General features: G+C 41.0%; 1 protein-coding gene across 2 annotated transcripts in view; it reads right to left on the bottom strand.

Annotated features, from left to right (window-relative positions):
• LOC120562227 (neurocalcin-delta A) overlaps positions 1 to 16,920 on the bottom strand; it is a 115,193-nt gene that overhangs the window by 43,939 nt on the left and 54,334 nt on the right. The window contains exon 1 of one of the 2 annotated variants that reach the window (XM_039805824.1): positions 1,593 to 1,888. The exons of the other annotated variant lie outside the window; for it this stretch is intronic. The gene's annotated coding sequence lies outside the window, so the exon portion shown is untranslated. Of the gene's footprint in view, positions 1 to 1,592; positions 1,889 to 16,920 lie in introns of those variants that run through there. 2 annotated transcript variants of the gene reach the window in all.

Here is a 16,920-nt window from a genome sequence, read left to right as displayed (position 1 = left end):
GTAAAGGAAAAATATCATCTGGATCATCATTTAAAGCAGGAGCATTCACCATTTGCAAGAGATTAAAAAAAATAAGTGCAGGATCAACACTATTGAATTACTTTCTAATGTATATTGTATATTTACCTTTATGTAACCTAATGCTATTCACTGATTAAAAATTTGTATTCAAATAGGCCATGTAAGGTATTATGTCAGAGCAACCTCCAAACCAAACTGTAAATCCAATCTTATCAGCACAGCAAATGCAAATCTGTGTCCTAATCGGAGCATTTAATTGGATGGAGTCAGTAGATATCTGCGACTAGAATACTTTAGACAGTGACCTGTTACATGCCCTTGGCTTGTCTCCACTTTGTTAAGTTGGAGGAGGGAGGCACTGCTGAGGAGGGAATGAGAGGAAGAGATAAAGTCTCACAGCAGAGGAGTTCTAGAGAACTAGAGAGGAGGGAGGAGGAGGGAGGAGGAGGAGGAGGAGGAGGAGGAGGAGGAGGAGAGAGTGTGGAGTATTGTAGGGAGATCCAAACCACTTGTTATGCACATTTCCCTTTCTTTCCACTCAATCTGGGCTAAATGTGGGCTGGCATGCTATTGTTTGAGGCACACAGGGAGGTGTGTGTGTGTGTGTGTGTGTGTGTGTGTTGAATGTTTTCCAGCAAGATTTTCACCATCCTACAGGAGGTGGCTAAATATAATACAACTGTAAATTAGTACACATTTTTCAGAATATCTTAATCTTGTATTGGTAAATGCTTAGTATTAAAACAGCTTTGGTGGTGTGGCTGTTAGATGATCACTGATGTGGGGGGGTTCTCGACAAGCTAGACACACACACAAAACAATTCTTAAAAAACTAAAAAAAAAAACTTTTGAAAAATGTCCTCATCTCACCCCATTACTGGATTTCAAAATATCACAGCTAACCTTGAGACTGTGTAAGAGTTACATTTTTGCAGCGCATACCTCTGAGGCTTTCCCATCCCCTCTGAGGGGGGCAGGTGGCAGCTGCCCCCCCCCCACCCCACCCCACACCCACCATCCCTGCCTCTGGCTCTCTGGCAGACAGAGCCAGCAGCTCCAGCCCACACTAGTGCCTCTAACATTAGCAACGCTTTGAGAGGAAAAGCCATGTGGAGCTGGCCATCACTTTCAACTACACAACACATAACCCACTCAGCCCCCGTAACGATCATGCTCTCCTTCGCTCTCTCTTCTATCAGACACTCACTTCCTGCAGAGGGTTTGAAAACAGATCTGGCTGTGTGTGCTGAGAAAGAAAAGCAAATCGTCTTCGAGATCACACCCTGATCAGGGCTTTCCCTTGAAATCCTCACAACACACACTACATTACTACAGTTTCGCCAAATGATTAAAGGGGGACAAAAAGAGTTTCCTGACATACACAGAGCCTCATTCCCTCTCTGTCAGGAATTCATCTAAAAGACAACTTCCCTTTTGCACAAGTATGTGACTCAAACTCGTGAGGTCAAAGCTCTCCTTCATCCAGCTTTCATTTACTGCATACTCTCAGCGCAACCACTAGCTGCTAAAGCACACAATACACACACAAAGAGAAAACACAGGAAGCTTACCTCACTTTGTATCAACGTACAAGCCGTTCAGCAGTCCATCACCCAGCACTTTCTCTCAAGACTAAGTTTGTGGAAGCGGCAGTGGCAGCAGAAGCAACAGGCGAAAATAAAGAAGAGCACCAGAAAGAAACAAAAGATGAGAGCAAGAGAGAGAGGGGGAACGGCAGAGGGGGGGAGGAGAAGAAGACTTAGCGACTGAGACAGAGTGACTGAAAGACTACCAGAGACTCCTAGTGTGAGCAGGAGGTTTGTTACAAGCCCACAAACTAACTAGCCCCTCTGCTCGCCTGCCTCTCCAGCTTGACGTCAGAGCGGTCACATGACCTCACTCTGGTGTGGAGGGGAAATGAAAGGGGAGGGGAGACACACAGAGAGAGACACAGGGAGAGAAAGAAAGAGAGACGGAGAAGCCTGTGTTGCCGTGGTAACAGGCACACTGCACCGCAATGATTTCAATAGGTCATCTGACACACGCAAGCACACAGATTCTTACATACAGAGAAGCTGGTAAAAGACAGGCTGAGTGCTGCAGACGGGCTAATCTAGAAAAGGTGAACCGAGTGACGGAGCAACAGAGAGAAAAGGAGAAATACAACTAGAAACTGATACAAAGTGGTTCAAATTTCCTATGTTTTTTTCCCCCCCAGTTCACATAAACAAATGCAATTAAAAAGAGAATGTGCACCATACAAACTGCACTTCTGAACTTGTGCTTGGACTCCTTTACCAAAATAAGCAACATTTTCTGCTCTTTACACCTAGTTTGTTTTTACTACAATGTATGACCTTTTTGAGGGGCAATGATATATAGAAAGGGGCAATTTTTATTTTATTTTAAGGGTCTTTTCAGTTTACATATATTAAGGTATTTCAAAAGAAAACAACATTCCATATATTTGTTATGCTTTGGTCCTAAAGAGCTTATGTTATCAGAACACAACTTTAGTTATTAGAAAAGGATCTTCTATCTACAGTATGTTGTCACTCTGATATGCCCAAGCATAGTTAATTCCTTCAGGACTTCAGTGATTTGTTCAGAACATGACTAATAAAATAATATTATGAATTATTATTATTATTAATTAATATTTCTGTACAAAGGAGTATGGAGAAGAAATTACTAATAAACTAAATAACCTTTATTACTTCAGGGAAGTGGGGAATACAGTAGCTCCAGTTTCAATTGCGTTTCTATTTCATTTGTATAATACTTTAGATGAGCTTAAGCACACCTCAACAAAAAGATCAGATTTCAAGTATACCACTCTGATTAACAGCCAATAAACAACAATAACAAGACAATGGTGCCAATCAACAGTGGATATGTGGGGATGATTACAACTTCATGTCTCATTAGCAGAGTAGAGACATATTGTTTTACTGTCCGAGCTAATGATGCACATTGTTTGGCAAGAAAGATGTCACAATTTTTTGTCTTCACACAATAACAGACTGCTCCTCAACTAGACTTGAGGCTGCAAGACTCTGATGTGAGTACAACGTACAATATGTCATTTTCTCCCGCTAGGGGTCTCTTAATCAAAACCATGGATGTAAAAACAAACTTTTGATGATGTTGTGAAGCTGCATGGGATCATGGGAGTTGCTGTCTTCATTGTTAACCACCATTGTCAACTAAAATGTCTCTTGAGCGGAGACATCTGTTGGCTGCTGTGGCGGCTTGATTTTGGCTAGACGCAGGCACATGTGGTCTGTTCCCCGACTGAACATTAAACTTTTGGTTATTGCCGTAGCGTTGTTAGCACCCAGCGCTGGGCTCTGTGCTGGCTGGGTTCGGGTTGCTGCAGTCGCTGACTAAGGGGCTAACTGTAGCTGTGCCCCCGGGGCTGTTGTTGGCTCTCATCTGCATCTGCAGTATTCAATTATTATTTAATGTATATTGTTCCCTATTATTTAATGTATACTCTGTATGTGTGCTGTGTGTCTGATATTTTAGCTGCTGCAACACCGTTATTTCCCATTTTTTTGGGATCAATAAAAAAAAATCTAATCTAATCCCGACTGATGTCTCTTAGTGCCGGGGAGAAAGGGCAGACGGACCGGATGCGTTAGCTGGCTAGCATTAGATGAATAGACTACACATACAGCTGATGTTACATAGCCAATTTAGTTGTGGGTTAGTCTAGCGCTATTAACCGTGGAAAACAATCATACTAAAAATAACTTTATGAGCGTGTTGATTGTTGTTGTAGCCTATAACGTTACCGTACAGTTTAGCCTCCAAGCATTAGCCCCTTGTCAACATTGCACATAAGCTGGGTGGATATTGAAATATCATATAATTAGGTCTCTACTGTATTACTGTGTTGCAAAGTGGCATGTACATGGAAAGCATTATGCTGTGTGGCAGAAAGAAATTATGCCCTACTGTTATGGAGTATATTTTTTGATTTGATTTGATTTAATTGTATCAAAAAATGCCATAAACATCAAAAGACATCTAATACAATCGAGGATAAAAACACAATAAAGTCCAGGACTTATTTCTATTGTGGTCCTCAACACATCAGGACAAGACACGTACAGAGTGTGTGATGAAAATCGACATGACATAAAAACATTTTCCTTAAATAAATAAAAATATAAACGATAATTTGCCTTTTGTTCTATTCCGCAACCCTATCTAGTAACCAGGCCTTGACTGTCTTTTTGAAAGAGTTCAGTGTGGAAATTACTTTAATTTGCTGATCTAACTTGTTCCACTGAACTGCCTCTATATAGGCAAAGGTTCCTTTCCCTAACAATGTCTTAAATCTATAAAGGACACAGGTCAGATATGCTGCCACGCGTGTAAATATTGTGTGTGTCCTTTACCTTAGTTATAAGACACAACAAAAAAATTGGGACACTACCAAACAATATTTTATAGATCATGGTCAGCCTTGACATAGTAACACGAAACTCAACAGGGAGCCAGTTGAGCTCAACAAATTGTGACCTACCTATATGAGACCTATGGCCCAAGTTCAGGATTACTCGTATTAGTTTATTCTGTGCTGTTTGCAGCCTCCCTTTAAGTCAGTTTGTTAGGCCTTCAAACCAGGAAGTACATGCAAATTCAAAATGATTTAAAATTAAGGCATTGGCTAAAATGATCATTGTTGACCGATCTAAAAATTTGAATTTCTGGCTAAAAACTTTGTGAGCCCAGTGACTTTACTCAGAACCTTATTGGCCATATTCCTGCCATCCAAGTTGTTTTCTGGGATGCAACCCAGGTATTTTACTGAAGCTTTTGTACTGACCACAGCATTATTCAAAATGAGCTTAAATTCCGAACATCTACGCAATCTGTTTTTTGAGGCGAACAAGATGGCCTCTGTCTTACCAAAATGTAGGGACAACATATTGTCAATCAGCCAGTTGTTTACAGAAGATAGCTCTGAGCTTAGGCTACTCTCTATAGTAGATTGATGTTTATGAGCCATTAAAAGAGCCGAATCATCAGCATACAGAAATAGTTCACATGAACAGGAGTCTGCCATATTGTTAATGTATGTTAAAAATAAGGACGGCCCGAGAATGCTTCCCTGTGGAACGCCGCATTCAACAACACGAGGGTCAGACAGCACTCCCCCTAAGACCACCAGTTGTTCCCTCCCTGACAGGTAAGACCTAAACCATCTACAGGTGGAGTTGTCTGCCCCCAAGGCCTCAAGTTTGGCAATCAGTCTGTCATGATTCACTGTATCAAATGCCTTTTGCAGATCCAATAACACCATTCCGCAGAGATTTCAATTATCTAATTCCCTGCAAATGAAGTCGGATAAATAGAGTAGGCATGATTCGGTAGAATGTGACTTCCTGAATCCGGATTGGAATTTAAACATGAAGTTGTTTTTATTCATGTATGCATTAAATTGCTCATTGACCAATTTTTCAAAATGTTTTGAGACTGTACACAAAATAGAGACTGGTCTGTAATTACCAGGATCTTGGCTATTTCCCTTTTTTAAAAGAGGTACTACCTTAGCCCTCTTGAGGTCATTGGGGTTAACACCAGATTCAACAGACAGGTAAAAAATATGGGAGATGTAAGGGGCTATTTGGGCAGAGGCACCTCGTAAAAACCGAGGGCATAGCCCATCTAAACCAGGGCCTTAGAGCAATCTAGCTGTAAGAGCCTTATATATGGCCGATCGAAAGGGAGTCAGGTTCAGGTCCCTGAATCTGGAGTGGCGGAGATAGGCGCCGTGAGGCGTCCAGTGCGGTGGTAATAATAATAATAATAATAATTATTATTATTATTATTATTATTATTATATATATATATATATATATATATATATATATATATATAATTCTTTGACATTGTATGATTTTCAATTACTCTCAAACGTATCGTCTGGTTTTTCCCGTGTTTTGCCGGATGTTATGCTGCGTTCCAGGAAACCCGCAACCTGTGTTTTCACAACCTTCTACCCGTGAAATTGCCCTGGACTGGCCGTCAAACCCGTAACTTATTACCCATGAATTCATAACAGATCGTTGTACTCCCAGTTACAGTTTTTGACGTCACACACACATAAACAACAATGGCGACCCTTGTAGATGCTGAACAGACGGCGGTGATTAATGGTGAGAAATAGAAATAAATAGGCAAAGTAAAGTAATTCTGCACATTGTAATAAAAACAATACACATACGATTGTGTACTACTACAGGTTATGTTTATTAAATGAAGCCTAAAATACATTGCCGACTAGAAATCGCTAGTATCAGCTAGCGCTAGCTAGAGCTAGCTAACGTCAACGTTAGGTAGCCAATAGCTAGAAGGGTTTGTCGTGACTTTGCCTGGAACGCTACTAAGTCGTGACTTGAAATAACTAAATATTCTGTCTGGGACGCAGCATTAGAGCAACTAGAAGAGTCAAAGGTTATATGACGCCATGGACAGGCGACTAAACCTAAATGGGCCATGTCACTGAATTAAAATTACAGATTTCGCTGGGTTTAAACATTGTCAAACATTGTGGTGTCGTATGCTGAATATGAAGCTACAGCCAGCAGCCGTTTAGCTTAGCTTAACATACAGACTGGAAACAGCTACCATGGCTCTGTCCACAGGAAACAAATTCACCTGCCAACACCTCTAAAGCTCATTAAGTAACACATTATACAGTATGTAGGAGCAACAAGGCTACCTCGCAGTGACTTCTGTCCCTTTCAAGCAGAGATTCTGCAATAGTGCCACAATAAAGGTCTGCCGTTATGCCGGCTTTGTTTATTCACACAGAACCAAGCAAAGGCGTCACAAGGCTCCAGTGTATGATTACATGTAGCATGCCGGCATTCAGATAGCAAAAGAGGGGTGACGTGTAACACAACTGCGTCGGCGTCTACTTTGTGTGAGCCAATCTGCACCGTTAAATCAACGAGGCAAACCGGACCTAACCCACAAACCGCCAACTTTGTTTTATTTAATTAAAACTTTCAGTATAGAGTGCCTGAATGTGTGAGTGTGTGTGTTTGAGAGAAGGAGAGAGCGAGTGAAGAGAAGGACGACTATTTCACGCAATGTTTCTGTAAGTTATTAATAACTTTGGCTACTCGAAACGCTGCTTTGTCACTTTTTGAGCTGCCTGTGGGTTGACCCGTGCATCGTACTTCATGTAGTGCCTCCGTGCTGGCTGTCCCACACAGACGTCGGTTCGGCTCTGTGTCTACCTCCACTGCCAGCTTAAAGGCACAACCACTCTGTCGCCCCATTCCATCTTGTAACTTTAGACAGCTTAAAGGTGCAACAATTCCACCTTGAAGAGGCTGTGGGAAAGGAGCTTACAAGACTCCAGTCTTGTCCAGTCACTGCTCAGAGCCAGGGGACTTCACATGGCAGAAAGCATGATCAGTAAAGGAAATGAGTCTGTGTTACCTTATCTGACAGAAGTCTATGCATTTACCTGTTATTTCTGACAATTTGATAAACAAAAATATATATTATGCTGGTGTAAATAAAACCCTAATTAACAATTTTGGTGCGCCAAAAATTCCTGCAGAAAAAAACCTTGTTATAACAACAACAACAAGCTTCTCAAGACACGGTAGCTTCATCTTTTGCCAATACGCCTGGTAAAGTGAAGGGTGTTACCGCTGAAAGAGTATCGGCCCTGGAGGGAACGTCTCCCCTGTTCTTCCCGACCACGGTCTGGGAGCCTGAAACAGGAAAGGAGAGACCGTGAGACCGTCCTGATCTCGCGAGCTCCAGTTTTCTACTCGCAGATCAGTCTGGCATCTTGAGATAGAGAAAATTTGGAGCCGTTCGCCAAACGACCGACCAATCAGCGTTGGTTTTGAGGCAGGTTTAGGTGTGACGCAACGAGAAGCGACTGTTAGTATAAACAACATGGCAGCTTCCACGGATGAGATGAGCGTAGCGATCGCGCAAGTTTTATCCGAATTAGAAAGTATTCCTTCATTGAAAGAAGAGAAAAAAACGGCACTGGAGGCTTTTCTCTGAGGAAAAGAGGTTTTTGCTCTTCTCCCGATTGGTTTCGGCAAGAGTTTGATCAGATTGGTTGATTTGGCCCGTCTATCACCAACATATAGGTGGTGATAGACAGATGGTTTATCCAATCAGCTAACCAGTATTTTCGCCCCTTCCCAAACGTTCTCCAACGGAAAGTTCCCAGATGGATATATATTATACGGATATATAGAGCAAATGCGAAACAATCCATCTGGTGGAGTAAGGTTAATACTGGGCACCAAGCGTTTTATAACTGCATTTTGTGTAACATGCTGTTTGTGAGAATTCACATAACAAAGTTGTAAAAAAATAAATACTGGGAACCATGCAATCGTCTGTATTGAACTGGCACGCACTCCAAACGGGCACTGCACTGGTTTATTAAATTAGAGCAGGTTACCGTCTTGGTGCACACACAGTAACATAGATAAAGTACAGTAAATATCAGATATTTGAAGACTTTTACTCAAGTAATATTCTAAAAGGTGACTTCTACCAAAGTCATTTTCTGCTAAGATACTTGTACTTTTACTCAAGTATTGCTTTTAAGTACTTTATACAAGACTGCATACAGCAACTCACTGTGTTCAGAATGTATACACACTCATTTGTTGAGGGGTCTCCTCACTTCCACTTCCAAAACGTTGTGTGCATTGTCATGTTGATCTGGGGCAGGGTTTGAGTATCAGACAAAGACTGAGGGTGTGCAGTGTGGGAAGACAAACTATTTCAGGGCCAACCAAAGACCCTCCTTACCCCATCCTCCACTGACCCAAGCTGTGTATCAACAGCTTTGGGCTGGTAACATTCATCTGAATAGCATCTGCTGGCCAGTTGAATGGAGCGCATTGGGGCCCAGATTAAGGGTGGGGTAGTGCAGAGGGTGGGGCGAGGTCAGCCAAGTGAAAACCACCTCTCAATTGACTGCTGTTATTATGGGTATGGCTGAGTGAGAGGCACATGGATAGAGACACAAGATGAAATGTCACACAGGACTGAGAATCGACACAGCGCGGGGAAAAGTCATTTAGTAAAGCCTGCAGCTATATTTGACTGCAAAGATCCTGCTGAGGAGGGAAGCAGAGAGGAAGTGAAGCCAACAGCAAAGCACAAAGAGATCAGATGATGTAAGACGCTAAAATGAGAGACTGATTGGAACGTGGGCAAATTGGTTGAGGGATAAATTATTTGGACTAAAGCCTGAGTCCTGGGCTAAGTGGGATTACTGGTGACGCCTTAAGGTGAATACATGGTATTGAAGAATAACCGTCCACCATGTTGAAAAAGCTGAGTTGTACCAGTATATGCTGTTTTATATGGGTTGCCTTTGGAGGCCGGATGAGATGCTTGTCATCATAATGAAGGGTTGGGGGATGATAAAGGGGAAGTATTTGTTGGTACAGTACAGGAGATGAATAAACAGCAGAAAAGCAGACAAATTATTGCATTTACAGGTCACACTTCTGCACTGCATGTTTCATATTATTAAACCCCCTGCTGATCTGGCCAATAACTGTGGAAAGTGGGCATGACTGTCACAGTTTCAATTTTGAAACACCCCCACAAGGATTTCATACTATAGACCGCCTTTTCTGACTCTTTTTCACTACTTTTTAGGCTCTCTGCACAGCACTTTCATTAGAAGCATGTTACCAGCTTCTTTGTGCGTGTGTTAGGATGTAGGGTGGGTAACCGGCACTAGAGGGAATTCCTTCCTCCTGAAGACTCAGGAAGCAACAGCATGGGCGGAAGAGAAAACAACTTCTCTTTCCAAGGCAAACGCTTTAGAAATTGTTCCTTTGGAAGAGGAAACTGCTCACACTGTGTCACTGTTAGAAACTCACTTCTAAATAACTCCATTATTGTGTGCAGTAAGTTTCTAAAATTAGCTGAGGGTGAAAAAAGTCAAGCATAAAACAACAGACTCACAGATTTCTGAAATTGCAAATGAACCCAAAACAAACAAAACTGAAATTGCAAATTGTGTGATTATTTTTATATTTCGGAGCCGTCACGTTAATCTCAGCAGCTGGGCTGGAGGTATTAGATAACTTAATTATAAATGAATAATTCTAATTGGATAATCAGCTGTCGGGGAAGGAAGGCCCAGAACTCTCAGCGAGGTTTGAGTGTCTTATCCAACAAACCAATGAAAGCACAGAGGAAAACACACACACACACACACACACACACACACACACACACACACACACACACACACAAAATGTTGCGAGTAAACTTAGATGACAGTATATAGTATTAGTGTTTCATTACAATTTACATTTCAGTACATTTAAAGCAATATTTTAAGAAAAAAACACTGCTGGATGGAGGTATTTAAGGTTAAGCTTAATGTACAAATGTGTATTTTTGTGTCTCAACTGGGATGCTATACCTGCACCATGCTGTACAATGAGTTGTGATAATTGTGATTATATGCTATGATACAGGCATTATGTGAGTGGTTTGATATAAACAGATTTTTTTTTCTGTGACCTAAGCTTCTGATATACAAGGTTTTAACTTTGCGTTCAAATGCACTTGGTGGATCCCCCGCATATCCTGCGTTCTTTTAGAGAGTTAGATGCACTCAAGTCCATCAACAGTTCAGGTCAACAACCGATTCTGAACAAGCGACGACAACAATGGCAAAATTTTAAAGCAACACTAGAGAACTTTTCCCGCTTCGGTCCCCCTACAGGTTGTCTCATTCGAACTACAGCTCGTGCTACCTGACCCAATTCCGCATCCAACCTGTAGGGGGACCGAAGCGGGAAAAGTTCTCTAGTGTTGCTTTAAAGAGGAACTGTCTATGCAAATCGATCATGGTGCTGTTGCCACTGTTTCTGCTGTGATGTGAACATTAACAATATGTTAAAAACCTTTTTATCGTCTGTGACAAGAGAAGTCGACGATAGGAATCAGTCTGATTCACTATTGAGCTTAAGCGAATTAGTGCACAAAAAGAAAAACACAAGGCCCTTCTCATTTTTCATGTTCATCTCATCTATCCAATACACATAGGAAAACTGGCCAAACATTTTATTTTAATGTTCAAAAAGACAAAAGGTTTTATCTATTGGAATATATATATTTTTGTACATTATGTCCATAAGAGGGCAGACAAATGTGATACATAACTACTTGTGTAGGTATATTTATTTCAACATAAAATATCTACATACCTACAGTACCAGTAAAAAGTTTTAGAACACCCCCATTTTTGTTGTTTCTTTATTGAAATTTCAGCAGTTCAAGTCCAATGAATAGCTTGAAATGGTACAAAGGTATGTGGTGAACTGCCTGAGGTTAAAAAAAAAAGTAAGGTTACCCACAACTGAAAAATAATGTACATTTCAGAATTTTACAAAAAGGCCTTTTTCAGGGAACAAGAAATGGGTTAACAACGTAAAGCTGTTCTGCAACAATGGAGGTTGATCAAGCTTTGAAAGTTGGTGCTACCAATTCCCACAGGTGTTCCAACCTGTCTGGATTACTTACAACCCCCTCTGTTTGTATAAAAGTATTGTTGGAACACACTGTGGTACCATACCCTCGTGAGCATTATTTGAACAGTATTGTACTGCAGAAAGTAGTGTGTTGCCATAAAAATGGCGGGGAAAAGGGCAATTAACAATGGAAGAGAGACAGACCATCATAACACTTAAGAATGTTGGTCTTTCCTACAGAGAAATTGCAAAGAAAGTCAAGGTGTCAGTGAGTACAGTATTCTTCACCATCAAAAGGCACTACGAAACTGGGGGAAACTGACAGGAAGAGGTCTGGCAGACCCAAAGCCACAACAGAATCAGAAGACAAGTTTCTGAGAGTCAACAGCTTGCGTGATAGGCGGTTCACAGGACAACAGCTTCAAGCACAGCTTAATAGTGGTCGTAATAAGCAAGTCTCTGTTTCAACTGTAAAGAGAAGACTTGGAGCTGCAGGTTTGATAGGTCGAGTTGCAGAAAAAAAGCCATTGCTAAGACCGAATAAGAAAAAGAGGCTTGCCCGCCAATAAAGAAGGTGTTACGGACTGATGAATCAAAATTTGTAATCTTCGGTTCATCACGCAGGATTTTTGTACGCCGTCGAGTAGGCGAAAGGATGGTTCCTCAGTGTGTGACATCAACTGTCAAACATGGAGGACGAAGCATGATGGTCTGGGGCTGTTTTTCTGGATCCAGGGTCGGTGATTTGTACAGAGTGAAAGGCACCCTGAACCAAAACGGTTACCACAGCATTTTGCAGCGCCATGCAGAACCCTCTGGTATGCGCCCAGTTGGTCAGGGGTTCATCCTACAGCAAGATAATGACCCAAAACATAAGTCCAAGCTATGTCAGAACTACCTTAGGAAAAAAGAACAAGATGGTAAGCTTAAAAACATGGAGTGGCCAGCACGGTCACCAGACTTAAACCCCATTGAGCTGGTTTGGGATGAACTGGACAGAAAAGGGAAAGCAAAGCAACCTCCAAGTGCCACACATTTATGGGAACTTCTGCAACAGAGTTGGGAAGAACTTTCTGAAGAATATTTGATTTCCATTGTAGAAAGAATGCCACAAGTATGTTCAGCTGTTATATCTGCCAAAGGGGGCTACTTTGATGAGTCAAAAATGTAGAATACATTTTGGTTTATAAATTGATTCCATGAGTTCTTTTTTAACTTAAATTGTTCATTTGTTCTATTCTTTCATTTCAGAGTACAGTAAGACATTGAACTGCATGAATTTCAATAAAAACCTGGAAAAATTGGGGTGTTCTAAAACTTTTGACCGGTAGTGTATACATAATGTAAAACTCAATATAAAGACTATAGACCTCTCTTCCTCTGCACTGTGGTTGGATTGAGAACTGAGCCCCCTAGCCAGTGGCGCAAAAAGTGGGCATGCGCTATATGCGGTGCAGTACCATGGGGTGCCAAAGATGGTAAAAAAAATAAATAAAATAATTACTTTTTTTTGTAGCTACTGTTGTGCGTTTCTAAATCATTTCTGCATTTCCTCAATGTTATATAACATTTTAGAGGACTAACAGGCTAGAGTAGGTGCGCTGTCTCATGAGATTCCATCACAGAATGTTGACATAGAAGAGAGAGGGGGGGCGCCGTGTGCGCTGAGCGAGCAGGTACGAGTAGTGAGTTGTTGTCTATGGAAAAAGACGATTAAAGCAAAAAAGCGGTCGGTGGCTAAAAATAGAAAAAGAAAGAGGGAAAAGGAGATGGCATGTCAAGGGATGGACAGGGACAGCAGTTAAATAAGTGGATGGTGAAAGGCAACAGGTAGGATTTAAAGTGTGACGTCTGTGCTTGGAGGCTTGCAAATATTCATGTTAACAGACCAGCTAGTGTTTGTTAACACTGGGAATGTAGCAGCCAAAAGGGGGTTTACAGCTAGCTTAGAATATGCAAAACCGAGGTTGCGGAGCTGAAAACTGGAATATATAAGGCAGCATGTACAATAAATGCCAAGAATCTGGAAAACATAACTAATGCAATAACTTCATGCATAGATTTGCTACCAAACTTGGAGGCTTGTGTCGCATGAGAGCATGTTGGGTGGAATTCATGTTAACAGACTGTTCTCAGACTAGCTAGTGTTTGCTAACACTAGCAACTAAAGTGGGGTTTACGGCTAGCTTAACGCAAACTGATGTTGCTGATAGCTACATTTAGATTTTGGTTAAACCCTATGGTACCAATCCCATGCATGACATATCTCAATTTTGTTAAGGTAAAATAACAACTGGTTAATATAAGGTAGCATGCACAATAAATGACAAGAAGCTGGAAAACATAACTTATGCAATAACTCTGGTTTACCATGGAATCATTAATAGATTTTGTTTTACCATTAGCTGTTCATGTTAGCTGTGCTGTCAGACATACAGTCTATAGTTACATCTGTTGGGTGACATGGAAGCTGTAATTACAGGGTCACATCTCTCTCTTTAAAAGGTCTGTGCTAAGTGCCTCTCGATATTTGTACTTTTTAAAATCCAAAATGTGAACGTAATTTCAACAGCTGCACAACCTTACTGCATAATAGTTCTCTTATCTGATGCCATCACTAAGCTGATTTAAGAATTGAATTTAGGCTGCTATATTTAACAGTGAGTTCATTTCATTCAGGTGTGAGGATGGTGGATCAGGAAAGACAAGGGAAGGCAACAGGTAGGTCTAACATTAGGTGGAAGTGAAAGGGGAGCAACATTGTTGCTGCATACCCCTCTGACACTGGGTAGTTGCCCCTGCCCCTAGCGAACATGCTAGCTAACTAGCCAGCCGGCCGGCAACTAGTTTAACAAATTAATGTTTGGCACATCATAGGAAAGCACACTGCTATCCCCAGACGAGTGACAACTTTGTTTGGCTCATTTTCTGTAACCAGTGTTGCATGAGAGCATGTTGGGTGGAATTAGCAAATTAGCTAACTAGCCAGCCGACCGCAGCGGGCTGCTTGGTCCCTGTCAGTACCCGATCCGTTCCACCTGCACAATCCGTTCTGCGCATGTGCAAGATGACACGTATGCCATGACGTAGGCGCAGATGAAAATGCTGCGTTCATGCCACCTCGAAATAACAGGCACCGCCCCACTGGTTACGTTGTTTCTGCAGCTAGATTCAGTCTAAAATAACGTTAAGTCAAACTTAATGGGAAAAGCAGGCTACAGCTAAATTAAGACATTACAGTAATAACAATAAAGACAAGTATTGAGTGATTGTATTTTAAATGAGCACAAGTAAAGTAGAACTGATGTAACAGCTGTTATATATGTTAACGTTTATTTTCAAGTTTTATTTTGAGGGTCTTTTAAAGTTTACATGCTGTCTCAGCTAGCGGTTAGCCGAATTAGCTGTTAGCTAAACTAACGTTAGCTTAACTGTGGAGGCTAACGGCAGACCGCTGCAATCAGCTAGCGGTTAGCCAAATTAACCATTAGCTAAACTAATGTTAGCTTCCCGGTGGAGGCTAACGGCAGACCGCTATAATCACCTAGCGGTCCGCCGAATTAACCGTTCACTCCAAGCGGGAGTGAGAACGGGATGACATAACACACGGACGTCGCCAAATTCATTTCCTTGTTTCTGATATGAAGACGAGACGTGTGTGACTCGAACGTCTCACATTTAGCAACAAAACGTACAGCAAAAGACCGAGCAAAACATTTCAGACCGTCCTGCCAACCTGTATACATTTTAACATCAATGTTACGCACGCACGCACGCACGGTAGGGTTACTAGGAAAACTCAGCCCAGAGTAATTTTATTCTCCATAAAAGAAGTTTCCTTTTTATTTTTAAAAAACTATAAAAAAAATTATAACTTTTTTTGCAACTTTCACTGTCTCGTGCAACTTCATTGCAACAAAAATACAAAAGACATTGCAACTTTTATCGCAATTTTTTACAAAATCTCCCGCAAAATCAGTCATTTTGGGCTGCAACAATCTCAAAAAAAGGCTGCGAAATCCTGGAGGGACTGTTTATATATCCGGTTTCCCTTTTAGAATGACAAATAGATCACGGCTGTCTGTTGGTATGCAGAGTTATTTAAAAACTTGGCGGGCAGACAGGGGAGTGAATTCATCTCCCACACAACATATGGTTATCAATATAGCAATGCACTGTCCTGAGAGGAGAGAGAGAGGGAAAATGACATCCACAAATCCCCCACCCCCACCAGATATGTAAATGTGCAGCCATGCATAAACTCACCTACTGTAGGGAACCTTGTCTACAGAAGCTGCACTGTACAACCCAGTCTACTAAGACTACTTGTGACAGCACACTTGTTTATCCCTTAGCAGCTGTATTCAGAGTCTCTGACAAACAGCAGCTGTTCTCGTAGCTCTATCAGTACAGTATAGGTTAGTTAACAACTCACTTAAATGAGTAGACAAGATGGTTTAAAAACCAATGTCCCCCTGGTGTGTTATGTAACTGCAGTACATGAGGTGGGCGAGCCGATGCACCTCGCTGAACAAGCTAATCCAATGTACCACACCGCTTGCCAAAACAAATGACGAAAGCATCCTTTTGTTGTATAATAAAACAGGTTGTGATAATGTAAATTAATACAAAATAAAAATGTAAGAAAAGAACCATTTTTCAATTAAGAGTGCAATAGTTTGCAATGGGAAGGAAAAACATTAATGTTCACATTTTTATTAGGTCGTTGAAATAGCTGCACATTTTAAAGAGATTCAGAGCACTGAATTGACATTATAAGTGGTATTAAAATAATAACTGCGATGGAAAATGACACGACATTCATCGTAGCTGGTGCTACAGTATCAACACTGTTTTTTAATTTAAAATTAAACCTTTTTTTTCAAACTTTGACACTTTTCTCACGTTCCCCAATGTTTTTACCACTTTTTTCAACATTCTTTTATCATTTTTGTTTCAAATGCCAAATTGAATAAAACACCCAAATTCAATGAAAGTAGTGAACTGATTTTTTTTACTTGTGAAGAGCGTTGTAGAAAACCATTCACGTTTTTTATTTTTTGGACAATTTTGGTTGAAAATACCCAAATTTCTGATTTAGAAACTTTCTGAAAACAGGTCAAATTTGACCCAAGGACAACAGGAGGGTCAGGTGTATTTTTTACTAAAGTTATTAACCAAAATGAGGTCTGCCCACAGAGAAGAAATTAATCTTCCTAAATTCCAATACACAAAATTAACGTATACCTATTCCCCCTATGCCTACACAACTGACCGAGGGGAAGAGATGATGAAAATCACAGGAAGGGTAAAGATGGACGACTAACCAAGAGAGAGGAGATGAAGTATACCTGCTCCCAAACTCACATATCATACTTCATGTTTTTGTTCA

This window comes from Perca fluviatilis, chromosome 7 (genome assembly GCF_010015445.1).
Source record: "Perca fluviatilis chromosome 7, GENO_Pfluv_1.0, whole genome shotgun sequence".
Classification (NCBI taxonomy): Eukaryota; Metazoa; Chordata; class Actinopteri; order Perciformes; family Percidae; genus Perca; species Perca fluviatilis.
This window is presented reverse-complemented; position numbering and strand designations above follow the sequence as displayed.